A 17311-nucleotide genomic window follows, 5' to 3' on the forward strand; every position below is an offset into this window, starting at 1 on the left:
GAAAATAAACTAATTAAATAAATAATTTGAAGGAGAAAAATAAATACTTAATTTATAAAAACACACAGAGGATTAGAGTAACATTAAAATGGATAATTGGTTGAAATATAATTTAAAAAGTAGAAATATGAAAATAAGGCGATTTATAAAATCCACGGCTCATGGAAAATAAATAAAATTTAGAAAAGTGGAGTAGAGGTAGATTCAATTGCTTGATCTCTTAAATAGAGATGAGAAATTTGTTCATATATGCCTAAACAGTGTATTTAACCGTCTGAAGAGAGGCTATTTTTGGAATATTTTTCAACGACATAAAATTTGAAATTCTCTGAATGGGCATGAAACAATTGTAACAAATATGAAAGTACACACTATGATGCTCTTATTTTTCTATTTTATTGTCTTGATTTTGTGAAAATATTATATATATATATAATATTTAAAAAAAATCAAGACATATATCCACATATTAAATATGTATTTGGTTAAATCGCATATTTTGCAATCAACTCGATTGATTACCTGCTCTAGTCAGTGGCCAATCACTGTGCACTGGGAGGAAGATTCACATGTGACTTATCTTACAATATACTGTCTGCATTGCACTGTAGAGAACCTACTGTTGATTTTATAAAATTATTTTTATAAAAAGGCTTGAATTTAAGTTAAAAATGCCAAAGTCAAGTATTATAATTCAGTTGTGCTCTAAACAGAAACATTCATTTTGAACGCATTTCTAACTTATTAGAGAACCTTCTGTTTATTTTATACATCTGGCCCTTCTATTTATGTAGAAATAAAACTTCTTAAATGCACATCCAATGTAAGAGCATAAACTTTGGTCAAAATGGACTGTTGCTTCTTTAATCATATTTTTCCGATTGTTGATTTTCAATACCTACCAGAGGTATGCCTATGTAAAACCTATCTAAGAACACTTCCAGATACATGAATTAAATTTGTATGAATTTTTTTTTTTAATCGGCCCAGCCATTCCAGAGTTTATAGGGAACGAACTCACACTCTCACATACAGTGCCTTATATATATATTATATGTATGTGTGTGGATACATATATGTGTGTGTACGGATATATATCTGTATATATATATGTGTGTATATATGGCATAATCTTATTGACAGACCGGTTCTCATCAGTTAAGCAATGTTGAGCTTTGTTTGTACCAGATGGGTAATCACCTAGGAATTCTAGGTGCTGTATGTGCTCTGCGCTCATCTCAGCATTGTTACCAGTTATGAATCTCCACTTGCCACTGGTATTTAACAACGTTGACTCAGGAGAGGTGTGGTTAGAGATTGCGCAACTCTTGCCACAAAAATTCCATGCACAAAGTGGGTGGGCATAGTCTGTTAAAGACTGAAGGAAGCTACCATGTAGAATATAAAAGCGAAAATGTGTGTTTGTGTGTGTGTGTGTGTGTGTGTGTGTGTGTGCATTTTTTTTGTATGTCCGCCAAAGGCTTTTTTCGAGGATGAGGGGGGCTCTTGGGGTGGGGGGGGGTCATTAAATCTTACAACTTTTTATATACTATCTAGATTATAATATGTCCGGTTTACGAAATGAGGTCGTCTGAATCTTTTATGTTACAAAATTTGCGCTGTGATTTCATTTTCTCTACTACTATAGCGTGATGTTTGACCTAGAAAACCACACGTTCACGTTCGTTTAAACACCTGTTTTTTTTAAACGTTTAATTTCAAATTTCCTCACTTCTGCCCGCGAAGCGTTGTGGTAAGTTGTCAGGCTATTTGACTCAAGACTTCAGGTTCAAGCCCACCTCCCTACCAAATTTTTTTTTGTTTTACACCCAGGAAACGCCGGGCACCCGCACTAGTATATATGTAAAAGTGAAATTGTCTGTGTGTCTGTCTGTGTATGTACATTTCCCTACCAAATTACTCTGTCAATTTTCAGTCTGCAGACTCGAGATTTGACATAAGGGGTATTGAGATTTGGAAAATGTTTTTAATCGGTTTTCGGCCAGAAATTTGGTTGTCAAGGGGTCAAAGTTCAACGATTTGACCTTTGGAAACTCTATCAAACTCCTCCGCCAATTTTGGGTCTAAACACTTGAAATTTTAGATGTAGGTTCCTTGGACATGAGTCAAACTTATATATATATATATATATATATATATATATATATATATATATACATGTGCACATAAACTTATGAACAGTGCATAGGGTCCCAGCAAAGCTGGACTAAACTGCTAGTATATATATATATATATATATATATATATATATATATATATATATATATATATATATGAAAAATAGAATTTCATCAAATTTGAGGATATTTTAAGTAGTATGGTCTCTAAAGTAAATATGGTATATTCGTGACTGACATTTTTATCACTTTAGACAAACGATGACCAACGACCTCCATTGTTCCCACACTTTTGATGGCTCTGTGCCTAATTTGATCATGCTATATATTATTTTATTATATAAAGAATAGATAAGGTGTAGTACCTGTTCTACGTATATATAGTTTATTGGTCTCACAGGTTTACACTCTGTTGCTATATCAGACTTATAACGATTCAAGGCTTCAATAAATCCAACCTCAAAATGAACATGCTTTATTTAAGAGGACAAATTTTCATGCTGGGCTTTGCTTAGAGGAAAAATGTATCCATTCTGATACTACATTTCATCTTTTCTTTTCTCGATCAATGAAGGAGAATTTTTTTAGACAGAGTCAATTTTAATTTTTGTCCCAATCATGAGTTTCTCTGTTTTGGAGGAGCTGTATTTGCCTCACATTAAAAACTAATTATTGTGTCTATCTGGCTCCTGTGGGGAGCAAATAAATAGATATTCTTTTCTTTTTCTTACAATTTAAAACAATATATTTTCTTTTACAAACTGTTTTGTTATTGATAAGATTATTCGTACTACTGTTCTTAGTTTAACTTGAGAATTTTAATATCAACCTCGGATACTTGAGTAGATTAATCTAAGTCGGTCAGTCATGATTGAGCAAAAGTTTCAATTTTATAATTAAGGGGATAACTATGTAATGATTGTGTAGATCTGTATTTGTTTATAGTTTGTTTTTGTTTTTTTTTGCCTTGTTTTTTCCTTTCCTCTCTTTCTCTTTTTACATTAAAAAAATATTTCAATTTTATGTTAATCTTAGTTCTTACTAGAATTGCACACGTGGGCATAACAGAAAATACATTAGTTAACAATCTTTATTAAATGACTTTTTTTGAGTTTGAAGGTTCTATCATTAATACTGGCAATAACAATGAAGAATGACATAAAATTAACATTAACTTATACCTCGTTATAACTGACGAAGCAAGAACAATCTACCTCATGGATAAAGAAAACGCCCAGTTAGAAATTCTCTAAGCTTGTCCTTAGCTTACCTATTATGCTTTCACGTTTGAAAGATCGTCTGTAGAAGGTCGAAACGTTGTGAATATGATAACTAAGGTGAGAATAGTAGTTTAAATAATCTAAAACTGTTTTATATTGTTATAATAGAGAAAAAACAAGTTGCATTTGAAAGATTCTTCAAAGAATATAATTCAGTTTATTATTTTATTTCTGCTATAAAGACACTCAAGTGTGACAATGAACAATGAGATTGGAAATATCAAAGTGCATATAAAAACGAGTATATCACGTTGTGCTTATGGTTATATTGTTCTAGTTGCGATCTTATTCTATTTTACTAGTAGGCTAACAAATATTATAAGGCTCTGTTCAATCTTGACAGACTATGGATATCCACTGAATGGTCTTGAAAGACTATGGATACCCACTGAATCGATACCCACTGTATGGTGGCAAGAGTTGCGCAATCTCCAACCACACCTCTCCTGAATATTACATACTAGGTTAGAACACCTTGGAGAACACCTGTTTATTTCTTATATATAGCATGTTTAAACGTGAATTCATATTTATACATTTGTACAGATTCTCTATGTTCTACTTTGGGAAAAAGAGACTGTAAATAAAACAAAGAGAGCAATTTTGATGCTAATGGAAATGTTTTGGGAGAGTTAATTTAATGAATGATAAAACAATCACCGAACAAGCCTTGTGTAATCGTCTTGAATTTATTATTAAAAAAATGTGTTTTGTAAATGTGCAGAAACAACTGTATGGATAAAGATGAGTTTAAAACAAATTGGGAACATTTATTAAATTATTATATCATCATATTATTATGATCATCTCATTTGGCTTAATATACATTTTACATGCTGACATACATTAGACGGCTTCAATAAATTGATTTCCAAACTAATCTATCTCTGGACAGGTGTTTCTTTTTCCCTCTTTTACTCAGATCTATTTTTATCATTTCCTTCCTCGTTTTTCTTGATTTCTTATGAACTGAACCTGCTACCTCAACTGTTGTTCTAACCCAAGAACTTTCATCCATTCTTTCAATGTGGTCATGTCTGTACACATCTCTCTATACTATCCAGATTAAATCTTCGTCTGAGGTCATCAGAACTAAGCCTCTCTTTAAAATTCAAATTCATTGTATCATACTCATATAATTTCTCACAATGCAAGGTAATAAAACTTCTCAACAACCTTTATAGCTTCATTATCCATATATACTTTCTACACATATGACTGGTGAACAAAGTTGATGTAGATGTTCAATTTATGCACTTCCAGAAGGTGGTAATAGTTGTGATGTCTTAATAAAAAAAAAAACATATTTTCTATACAAACACCTATAACAAGCACTGGAAGGACTTGGAGAATCTGTGATGAAGATTATAATAAAATGATTGCTGCGTTTGCAAAACTTCATTTGTAAACAGCTATTGATTTGATGTTTTCAAAACATGTTATGATGCACCTTATAAATAATTTCTAAATTTCTGTCTATGCACTAATTATCTATAACAAAATGATGAATGAATTTTGTGATAAATTTGGGTTTGGGTTTACTTATCCTCCTGTGAAAATAGCAAGACCGTATGGTCACAATTTGTCTCAATACAAAAAAAGATGTCTGTTTTTTAAGTTACATTGTGCGCTAATGAAAACAGAACTAGACTTCATTTGTGGATGAAAAAAAGTTTAAACTGTGTAGTACACACAGAAGAAAATTTTTATTTTCCATATAATTTTTTTGAAGCTTGGAAGTCCCAAACTTGAGCAAACATGGTTCACAACAGATTGTGCAGATGCCATTGCATAAAAACAGCAGACATTCTGCCGGTTCGTCCATCATAAGTCAAATACAAATAGATAAACATTTATAGAAATCATTGTAAGAGAGAAATAGTGACAGCCAAAAGAAAGCATGCTGAAATAACGAAGAATCGCAAAAGATAGGAACTCATGATTTCTAGAAAATCTATAATAGTGTAGTGAATAAAGAACAATCAGTAATTCCACCACTATCTAACAACTAGAAGATCGCATGCATGGCAACTGAGAAGGCCGATCTGATTGCCCGGCGATTTGCCCCCAACTCCACCTTAGAGCCAACAAATAACTCCCTCCCAAATTTTCTTCTGTGAACTAAAGTCACACTTCATGATCTGAAAATCACCCCTTCTCATATCCGCGATATCATAAAATACTTAGACCCCTCCAAGACGTGTGGGCCTAATCTCATCTCTGTTATACTAATTAAGAAATCTTCAGCTGAGCTAGCCCCCATACTTTCCAAACTCTACAACAAATGCCTGGCTGAATCCTGCTTCTCTAATAGCTGGCAGATGGCCTCTGTAGTACCAGTGTACAAGAATTCTGGTGAATAGACTAATCCTCTCAGTTATCGTCCTATCAGTCTCCTCCCTCTCTTTGCTAAAATCTTTGAGAATCAATCAAACACTAGTTGACCACCTTGCAAAAGCTAATCTTCTCTCTCTCAAACAGTATGGATTTAGGTAAGGTCGTTCTACTACAGATATTTTAATAGTCATCTCTGAATGCATATACAATGCACTAGATAATGCGAAAAAAGCCAGGGCTGTAGCCTTTGATATATTAGAGACCTTTTACAACGTCTGGCATGAAGGGCTGCTAATGAAAATTAAATTGTACGGTGCCTGAATGAATGCTAAATATAATTAGATCCTTCTTAGACAATAGGACGATCCAGGTTATCATTGATGAACGTACATCCAAACAGCATAACATTAATGTGGGAGTGCCTTAGGGGTCGATCCTTGGACCACTATTATTCCTGATATTCATAAACGACCTCTCTGATAATATTGTGTCCGAGATGGGTATATTTGCTGACGATACAATGCTCTATAACATGCACGAGAGAAGAACGAATGTACACAAATCTAAGACAATGGGAAATCCTTAGAAAATGATCTCCAGACTAGTGGAATGGGGTCAAAAATAGACGGTAACATTTAATGCTAGTAAAACTAAGCTGCTATCTTTTAACAATTACAAGAAACCTCCCCAACAACCGATATCCACGACAAATGATACTCTACCTGAGAATCCTTCCTTCAAACTACTCAGCTTTATATTCACAGGCAGTATGAACTGGAAAATGTACATTGAGGATATTGTGAAGGCTGCTGCAAAGAAGATTGGTTCCCTCTATCGTGCTGGACGACTTACACCTGAGAGTATCCTGAAACATGTACAATAACACAAATATAGTTGATTTTTCAATGCGATTTTTGAATTTCTTGTCTGTACCAATTTATAATGTTCTTGATAATCTAAATTTCAGTTTTTACTCAAAGATGTAATTTTCTAATGAGGCGATAGGTTGAATTTGTTAAGGTCAAAAATCATGTGGACAAATACACAAAAATGCACATTTATTAGCATAGATGTATTTTTTATTTTTTTTTGCATTCAAAGAAAGAAATTCGAATTATTTATTGTAAAAACAACTTATTCCTTAGGATTATTTAAGTTGTCTTTACGTTTAAAAATGAATCTTTTGAAACATATTTCTTTTATTACTATTTTAAGATCATTCTTTTCTTTTCTTTTTCTAGGTAAGTCTTTCCTGTATTTTGGATTTGATAACTTGAAAAAAAGGACTAAAAGGTAACGTAAACTATATATATATATATATATATATATATATATATATATATATATATATATATATATATATATATATATATATTGTGTGTGTGTAATGTATGGAAAGATCAATGGAAAGGTGAAAGCATCACAAAAATCAAAAACACATTAGTAGAGTATCATTTCGTTTCTTTAAATAAAAAATAACGAAATATTAGTCCTCCATTAAACTTCTCCTCCAAATCCGTTTTCCACATCTCCAATGGTTTCACATTTTCATACATTTTTACATACATTGTGTGTACACTTATGTTGCGCGTATATCTATCAATCTATCTATCTATCTATCTATCTATCTATATATATATATATATATATATATATATATATATATATATATATATATATTATATATAGCAGTCAAAGAAGAGACCATGTAACTTTGTCTGCTGAATCCATAAACGGTCATCAAATTCATTTCTCTTTTTCATTAGTTTCCTCTTCTTTTTTTATCTCTCTTTTCTTCAGCTGTTTTGCTGTTTCAATCTAAAAATATCATTACTTCTTTTATATACCTTTTATATATCTGAAGGAAGAATTATTGTATCTCATATAAACAGAATAAAGCCTTTTTTCATTAAAATTTTCACTTATGATTTTACACCATAATGCCAAATATTTCCCCTTTTTCTCCACAACCTCCTACACACATATACATACTCACATGCATATATATATATATATATATATATATATATATATATATATATATATATATATATATATATATATAAAGAATAAGAGAGAAAATGTTAGTATCATAGGAGAAATAACCAAGGTGTACATCACTTGTAAATAGCATTTGTATTTTTAACACTATACATTATTTTCATCTTCTAATGATACTCTTGGTTTTACGGAAACATTATAAACGTAACACACGAGGCTAAAGATACCAAATATACAGATATGATAAGCATCAAAATATCAACTAAATAATTGGTTACATTCGATATCTTTAGCCTTATAGGATGAGTTTCCAACGTTTCTGTGAAACCGAAAGTATCGATTGGATGAGTGTGTGCGTGTTGATTAATTTAGCATTCCACGTATGTTCCTAGAAATGCATTTTGAAAATGATGAGTGGTGTTTTTGAAGCATAAAGCGATGTTGTTTAATACATTTATATATATATTATATATATATATATATATATATATATATATATATATATATAATATATATATATATGAGTATTGTGTATATACATATATGTATGAATATTATGTATATATATATATATATATATATATATATATATATATATATATATATATATATATTATATATGCATGTATTTTATATATGTATCTATGCATTTTATGTATATATATATTTTATACATATATGTATGAATATTATAATATATATATATGAATATTATGTATATATATATACATACATCTATTCAATATATATATATATGCATTATTTAATATATATATATATATATATATATATATATATATATATATATGTATATGTATAAGGAATGAAAAAATATACCAGCGGTGGTTGACGTTATGTTTAAAGAAAAAATAGAAAAAACCGAATGAAATTATTAAAAAATCAACGTTTCGTCCCTGTTTCAGAGGACATCTTCAGGATAATTGAAATAAAAATGTGATAAAAGAAAAAGTCATAGATCGTGCGAAAGAAGACAGTTTTTTAAAATCCAACCCATGTCGGGAAAGGACGAATATGTGTGCGTATGGGAAGGTTGTTTGATGTCTATATATACAACTTTTAAAATGCATTAAAATAAATATGTACAACTTTTTTTTTTTTTCATTTTTTTCATTTTTATTCTTTTTTTTTTATTTATCATTTTTATTTCAATTATCCTGAAGATGTCCTCTGAAACAGGGACGAAACGTTGATTTTTTAATAATTTCATTCGGTTTTTTCTATTTTTTCTTTAAACATATATGTATATATATATATCAGAACAGTTGAGCACTATGAATATATTTAATCAAAATAAAGAAGAATATTTATCAGCCTTGAAATATAGTGGATACAGTAATAAATTAACATATAATAACAACATTACACTCTAGACTAGATGCAACCCTGTTCCCATATAAGATCCCCAGAGAGTTCTTTGCCATGTAATGCCAGGTTGGAACTTTCACTGACTAGTATGAGAGAATGCGAGATCTGCACTACAAATTTAAACACACCTGCTCCCTATGCACCCGTGAGCCTAATAACAATAATGGGTCACATGACATTTTGGAGGGAAAAATGACAAGCAGTACTCAATTTGGACATTTAAGGGTGTAGTTTCTTAGGGGTGAGCTCACTTTTGTTGGCAGGTGTTTATCTTTTGAATGGTTATATTTTGAGTTATTTTGTGAGTAAAATATATAACTTCTGTTATATAAGCTGCACAAATACTACTTTTCATTGTGTCAAAATGTCATTTTGTCAGTGTTGTCTCATTAAGAGATATCTGCAGAAATGTGGGGATATACCCACTTTTGAGATATATATATATATATATATATATATATATATATATATATATATATATATAGTAGTAAGTTATAAAACTATATATGACAGGTTATTGAATTTTTAGTTATTAGTAAAATATAATAGTATGTCCATATATAAAAACACGAGGTAACCACAACTCTTGCATCAGCCTGACCAATTCTCACGAGAATGAAACGCAGAATATTCTGTGTAGCTTAATTGCCATGTATATTTTTACAACTTACTACCTAACTCTACCTATGTTGAAGTAAATACTGAAAACTTATGCATAAAAGTATATTTTCATATATTAATTCATGTGATAAAATTATGTAGTCATATACATATAATTTTTGTCATATAATAGGTGTCTATACATGGAATAGTAATACACACAATAATATTGACAGAACACAAAATATCAAATAAAACTTCATCCACCTTATCTTCTTCTCTTCTCTATATAAATAAAATGAACTCATTTTTTCGCGTCTGATTTTGACATTAATAGGATTAAAAATCAAGATATTTCATGCAAATATAATATGCACAAACGGCAGAACAATATCTGAGGTGTGTTATAGGCTTATTATTTCTCAAATTCCTCGATAATCTTAGATTTCTATACTTTTTCTGCTGAGAAGTCACTGCCAAAATCGGTTAAGATCAATGGAAGTGGTAAAATATTTTCTCTCTAATAAATTCCTCCTCCCCCTGCAACCACTTAACACCGTTTGGGGATCGTTCACAAGGAACAGTTGAGAAGAGAACACCGGTTTGGCTTCGTAGTTCTTTCATGTGAAGTTATTTAAAATCACTAAACTAAGCTGCAGTGCTCTGTGGTGTAGTGGTTAGCGTGCTGGACAATTCACATTATATTTTCACGTTCGCGCCGACCTACCGTAGTCGTTTTTTTTTTTTTTTTTTTTTTTTCCTAAACAACTGGAATGGACTTTTCTTGGTGGCCGAACTGTTAACGTTGCAGATGTTTTTTTTTTGTTTTTTTTCACACTTTATTTTCCTACTTTTACTCATGACTCCGGGTTTGATCCTTCCTACTTACCTACCATAACATTTTTTAAAACTCCCCCCCCCCGTCCCGGAAACAAACACTCGGGCAACGCCGGGTACCCCCGCTAGTATCAAATAAAACTTCATCCACCTATGCTTAAATATCAAGTTTTAAATGAAATACGGATTGATAGTATAAGGGTGCATCTGCAGCATTGTGAGTTCTATGATAAAGAAGATGTAATGCCTGATTTGCTCTAAGAATGTTCACAGTTCGTTTCTTGGGGACAGTTGTCGTCATTTGAAATTTAAAAAACTTAATGAAAAGAAAATCTGCTTCTTTACTGCTATTTGAAACAGTTGGTGATTTTTCCTCAGTTATCCAGAAAACTCTACATCTCACCAAGAATGGTCAGATGCTGCAATGTACACTTCTAAAAACACAGAAAACTAAACAAAAAAGACAAAATAGTTACTAGAATTAAAGATGCCAGAAAAGAAGATTAGTTAAAAATAAATAAATAAACGATGATAAAAACATAGCTCTATTAAAAAAGATATTGAGCTCTTTGTTTAAGATATTCTGTCTTAATTTGGTATTCTTATTTTGAAAGGTCATTTTTCTTGAATGATCCAGAAGACTATGCCTAAAAAAATAAAACACAGGAAACTAAACAGAAAAGACAAAATTGTCACTATAATTTCCGATCTCAGAAAATTAGATTGTATTGAAAAAAAAAAAATAACCTAAATGAATAATTATTACCAGAATTGTATAATTGTCAGAAAGCAATCGTTGTCTCAGAATTGAGACGTAAAAAAAAAATCTGAAAGAACCGAAAACGTTTGATTCAGCTGGTTCAGCACGGTTGGTGCAGAAAGACAAATCAAAATGTCGGTTGCTGAGGTGTTTTTAAAAATGCACTAACATATAGAATTGTCAATGCATCTTTGCACTATAATTAAAAATGGTGAAACTTGTGTCATCGTATTGGGAACCTTTTTCAGCTGCTGACGGTGAGCTCCGTTTCCATTAAAAAGTCAATTATTTCCTTAAAACACTGGAGAATATTGCAGAAATATTTATTTCCATACAATTGGAAATATGTTTTCTTAAAAACAAACAAAAGAAAAACGTATACTATTATTTCAACAAGACAATTCTCTATTTATTATTACAAAAACCAGTAAAACAAACGATATTGAAGGCAGCTCCATTCGATTCACGTTTTATACACTTTTTGTTTCATTTATATTTTAAAGTTATCAGAAATCAAGGCGCTCCTTCTTTGGCTCAACACTTGATTTCTATATGCCATGTATAGTTATTTCAGTGTTTTATTTTATTCTTTTTTACCTCTTAAATATTTAGTTAATAAAGAAGTGAGGAGCATTAATTTTCTTCTCACTTTTTGTGTTATGTTTCTTGTGTTTTCTTGGTTTTACAGGAGTATCCATCTTTATGATGTTATTAGAGGCAATATCACTTGGTGAAGGTGCAGCATACCTCGTATAAGTCAGATAGAAGTATTAGGCTAGTGCAAAAATAATGTCGTTTTGGACAGTCAACTTCATGTCAAAAACGACATTATTTTTGCACCAACCTAATAGCTATTCTGATAGTGCACCATATATCGTATAAATCAGATAGAAGTAGCTTCTCTGAAGGAATCTTATCTAGGCTTCAAAAGCTATGTTATTTTGCATATTTAATAAGGGTTTATTTGTAGGGGAGAATTCGTGTCAAGTTTACGTCAAGTTATCCTAAAAAAAAAACTGTACAGACAGACCTTAAACACTCGAGGATAGTGCTTAGTAATTATTCAATTTCTTTCCATAGGCATCCCATTTCTGTCCTTTATATCGTTATAATAAAGATTGTGTTGATGAAAACCAAATATTCACTTCCAAAAATATCTGGTCTTATATTAACGTTACTAGGAAACTTTTTTTAAATTAAGGTTAAATGAAACTATATTGAAGCTATGACTATTTATAAAATGCTGTCTGCAAGTTTATTCAAGTGGTTTAACCTTTTAAACACCCCTGGTAATGAACGAAGACCATCTATTTTATAAAGGCCAGTTGTCTGTGTATATGTGTGTTTCTAAATTCAGATAAAAGTAAAAAAAAAAAAAAAAAACAATTACAAAACAAAGAATCACAAAGTTGATAGTTTCTTCATTAGCGTTGCCCTAGATGAATAATAGCTAAAATTTTGAAAAAAAAAATATTCAGTCTTAGGAGGTCAATTGGGCCAGGTTTCACAGAGGAGAGGGTCGGTTTTTCAGCTTTATTATTTACTAATTTGGAAATAAAACGTCGACTCATTACTCTAGAAATCTATTATATAAAAGTGAGTTACCAGTGTGTATGTTCAGCTAGGGAAGAATGTACTGGGTGAAAAAGAAAGAGAGGTTTGGGGAGAAAAAGATATAGAGAGAAAAGCTTTGATAGAAATAGATTACTTTTGCCCTGCACAACGCTGAGTAGCCCTACTAGTTTTATATAATTTTCATTCCTTTAATCGTAATTTACCAGGAATTCAATGACGAATTTCTGCTGCTGACGCACATTCATGACAGGGGTTGCTTTCTTAGAGTCTCACACCGTCAATATCTGCAACAGATCGATTAAATTTTCGGGGCATGAGTGCATAAGTTCAGTCATCATAACAATGTACTTTGCAACCCCTTCTGATTCATTTAGATTAAAAAATAGGAGGCATTACTTTTAGAACGTCTCTCATAATTCCCATTCTTTTACTTTTAACCGTAATTTGAATTTAGAGAGTCAGTGGTTTATCATGCCATGAGAGTGTAAATTACTAAAAAAAAAGGTTTAACAAGAAATCTTTGATCGAATCTACTGAGTTTTTACAAGCTACTGAGGTGGACACTCACAGAAACTTCCTTCGCTGCTAATATGCGACCCATGTGGAGCAGAACGAGCAACAGCGAAACTAAGATGACAAAGAAATAAAGTAAAAAAATTTTAATTAAAAAAGTAATTATCTCTAAGATTTTAGTAAGATGGAATGGCGTCCCTTTCTCATTACAGTGACTTGAACAATGTGAATACTGACCATTTTGACAACCCATCTCTTTTCTGGATGGCATAATAAGCGCTATGATGTGCATATAGTTTTATATATAACATTTTAGTTTTTATTTTGTTTTGGTTCAAAGATACCTATTTTTCCTTGGATATTGTTATTGTGTCTTCTTGAGTACAAATGAGGATGGATGCTATTGTGTCTTCTTGAGTACAAATGAGGATGGATGCATCCCATTCCAAAGAAAGACACTGTCTACAATTTTTTTGTGTTACTTTGTATAATTAAAAATAAACATCTTCTGGAAACAGCTGTTAACGACTTAATAGCATTGTATATACTTTTATTTAAAATAGGACTTGCAGATACAATTATTTCCAAATAATAGTAAATATATTATATCACATTTATTCGAGAAGTTTTCTCAAAAAAATACTGGGCCGATCTGGATAAAATTTTGTATGGATCTTTGCGATGATAAGATGCAGTAAACTAAGTATGAGCAGTTAGACATGAACAGAGATTAGTATTTAATGCAAATATAAGCACAAATTTAACCATATTCAGCCATCAATTTGGCATAAAACACTCATTCTAATTCAACAGTTTATAACATTTGTCCATTTTTAACAGGCAAGTATGTGTTGTTTTTTCAGAATTTGAAGTTTAACCACAAAACTTTATATATATATATATATATATATATATATATACTAGCATAAGTGTCCGTCGTTGACTGGGTTCAAAAACAGCCTACAGAAAATGGGCTCTGATTTATGAAAGTATGATAGATTATGAAAAGGAAGGGTTGTAAAGAGATAGCTTCGAATTCGGGGGTATCAAAACCAAAGCAAAATATGATGAAAGTAAAAATAAAATAGATAAACCCCATAATTTATTATACCATACCTGTTCACACTGAAACACTTATCACAATATTCTGTGGATCTATATTAAAAAACCTTGTTAAACTTTGTGACATATTTCCATACTCTGGAGGTCAGGCGCGAACGAACACCCCATAATTTTATTATACCATATTTCTTCAAACTGAAACATAGTTATCAAAGTATACTTATGCAGATAGATATGAAAAGTCTTTATTAAAGTTTGTGCCTATTTCCATTCTATGGAGGCCAGGCGCGAACGCAGACCCCACAATTTTATTATACCATCCCTATTTAAGTTAAAACATACTTATCAAAGTATTCTTATGTACATCTATATTAAAAACACTTGTAAACGTTTTTTTTTAATTTTTAAATTTTTTATTTCCATACTTTGTGAACCAGGCGCGAACGCAGACCCCACAATTTTAATGAACCACTGTTCTGCAGGATCAAACATACCCATTCCTGTGTCTCGATACATCTTCTATCATTATATGTAATCAGTTTTTTAAAATAGTCAACCATATAGGAGCCTATTCGTGACCACACACACACACACACACATTCAGCTTTATATTATATATATATATATATATATATATATATATATATATATACAAACACACACATCAAGTTGAAGGTATTCAAGAAGGAAAACTCATGAATTAAAACGAAGTTATTAAGAGTGCTCAATAAATAAGAGCAAAATATTATATTTTTTATTCATATAGACAGGTGTTACATGGTTGCTGCGCTGAGCGTGCTAGTATTTCGGATAGTTGGTTTATAGGGGCCGGACGTCCTATGTCAGACGAAGTAATGTGTCAATGGAGGCATCAGATTCTCAAATGGAAGAAATGAAGTATATATTTTTTATTTATAAAAATAAAATGTTAAAATGCTAAATTTAAACGGATGGGTGGGTATTTTTATAAATAGAAAACAATATTTCATTTCTTATTAGCATGTTAAGTGTAGCGACTATGTAATATTTGTCTATATACAAAAAAAAATTAATATTTTGCTCTTTTTTATTGAGAACTCTTATATATATATATGTATGTGTGTGACATTAACTCTATTGCATCGGCTGACGGGAACTTTTGGTTCTTGCCAACTAGTTGTCCGAAGCATTGGCGTGTTCGGTGTGGCGACAGTGTAGTGTTTGTCTATATAAATAAAAATATTATTTATATATATATATATATATATATATATATATATAATTATTAAATACCTAGACATTAGTCTTTCATCCTTTCGCGAATCTTCAGTGCAGGGTATCACGATTAACACCAGTCGATAGATCCGAACCTGGCGACAGAAACCATCTCTGGCTTCATTAGCAAAGACCATATCCATTCAGTTACCGTTAAGCACGTGAAATAATATTGAAATTTAAACATTTTATTTTGAAATGTTTTTTATGTCAGTCAGAGTGATGATTGTATGATGATCTGTGCATAAGAGCTAAATCGACCAACTTTATATATATATATATATATATATATATATATATATATATATATATATATATATATAAAGTTGGTCAATTTAGCAATTTAATTATTATAGTAAAATATATATATATATATATACATATATATATATATATACATAAGCGAGATAAGACACTGATAGATATTACTTGAAGTAATACTTTCAAGATGATCCTAGCCAAAAAGGAAAAGCTCAATATTTATGAATAGAGCAATACATAAGTTTGGTGGTTGAGTTTTGGGTTCTGGAAAAGCAACATATGGACACATGTGTTCGAGTTGAGAATGTTTTGTTTGACAGGGGGAATTTGTGGAAGGTGTTGTGTTAGTTTCCTTAGTCCATGGATTTCACTTGAGTACATGCGCATGTATGCACACCCGGCTGTATAAGTAGTTCCCTTTTCTAATATGTGTGCTTGCGTGTATGCGTTATGATGTGTATATATGTAATTGAGTACACATGTGCATTAGTATAAGGATGCGTGTGTATATAAGTCTGTATTTATGTATGCATGGTATGGATCAGTGTTTGTGCATATGTGTATACTATGTATATGTGTATGTATATGTGCGTGTGTATGTGTTTATATCTGCACTTATGTTTAGGTTTGACAGATGGATATACAGGTAATTATTATATAAATAGTTAAATTCAACCACGTTTTGGTAACCCCACAACAAGCCCTGCATTTAAATCAAATCTCCCAATTATAAAAAATAGTTAATGAACCACAGTATATAAAGCAGTCTCTCAAACATCGATTCCAACCCAACGAACAGCAAAACAAACTCATCCATAGATCGCCTCCAAACAGAAATATATACATTTTAAATAAATTTTAAATAAACTTAATTAAACCAGATCACACTACGACAACAAGTGTAATGAACTAACTGTATCTCAGTTAATCAAGTTACCTTTAAATATACACTCAAAATTAAAATAACCCTTAAACTTTCTTAAATAAGTAACCCTCCAAGTATTCAAAAATTTCAGACCATGACTCGGCTCTATCTCCACCTCACCCGCTCACCCATCCACACAGCATAAACAGCACACCCACCCCATATCACGCACACTCCCATTGAAAATCACAAGAATATCCATTTCCCATTTGAACTTAAAATCAAGAGGTCAACCCTTTTAAAGAATACTAAAATACAAATCTCCCTCCCTGAAAAAATTCCATTAAGCACCTGTAAGCTTGCCCAATTTTAATCCTCCCTCTCTCTCTTTACCCTCTCTACTTCACCCCACTCTCCTCTTTCCCTCATCTAAAAGGCTTCC

The 17311-nt window shown here is 31.2% G+C and overlaps 1 protein-coding gene across 4 annotated transcripts in view; it reads left to right on the plus strand.

The window, feature by feature from the left end:
• The window catches only part of LOC145296025 (apoptosis-resistant E3 ubiquitin protein ligase 1-like), a 1082598-nt gene that overhangs the window by 118743 nt on the left and 946544 nt on the right, over positions 1–17311 (plus strand). The window lies entirely within an intron of this gene.

This window comes from Euprymna scolopes, chromosome 16 (assembly GCF_053919585.1).
Source record: "Euprymna scolopes isolate OS-2025 chromosome 16, ASM5391958v1, whole genome shotgun sequence".
Lineage (NCBI taxonomy): Eukaryota > Metazoa > Mollusca > Cephalopoda > Sepiida > Sepiolidae > Euprymna > Euprymna scolopes.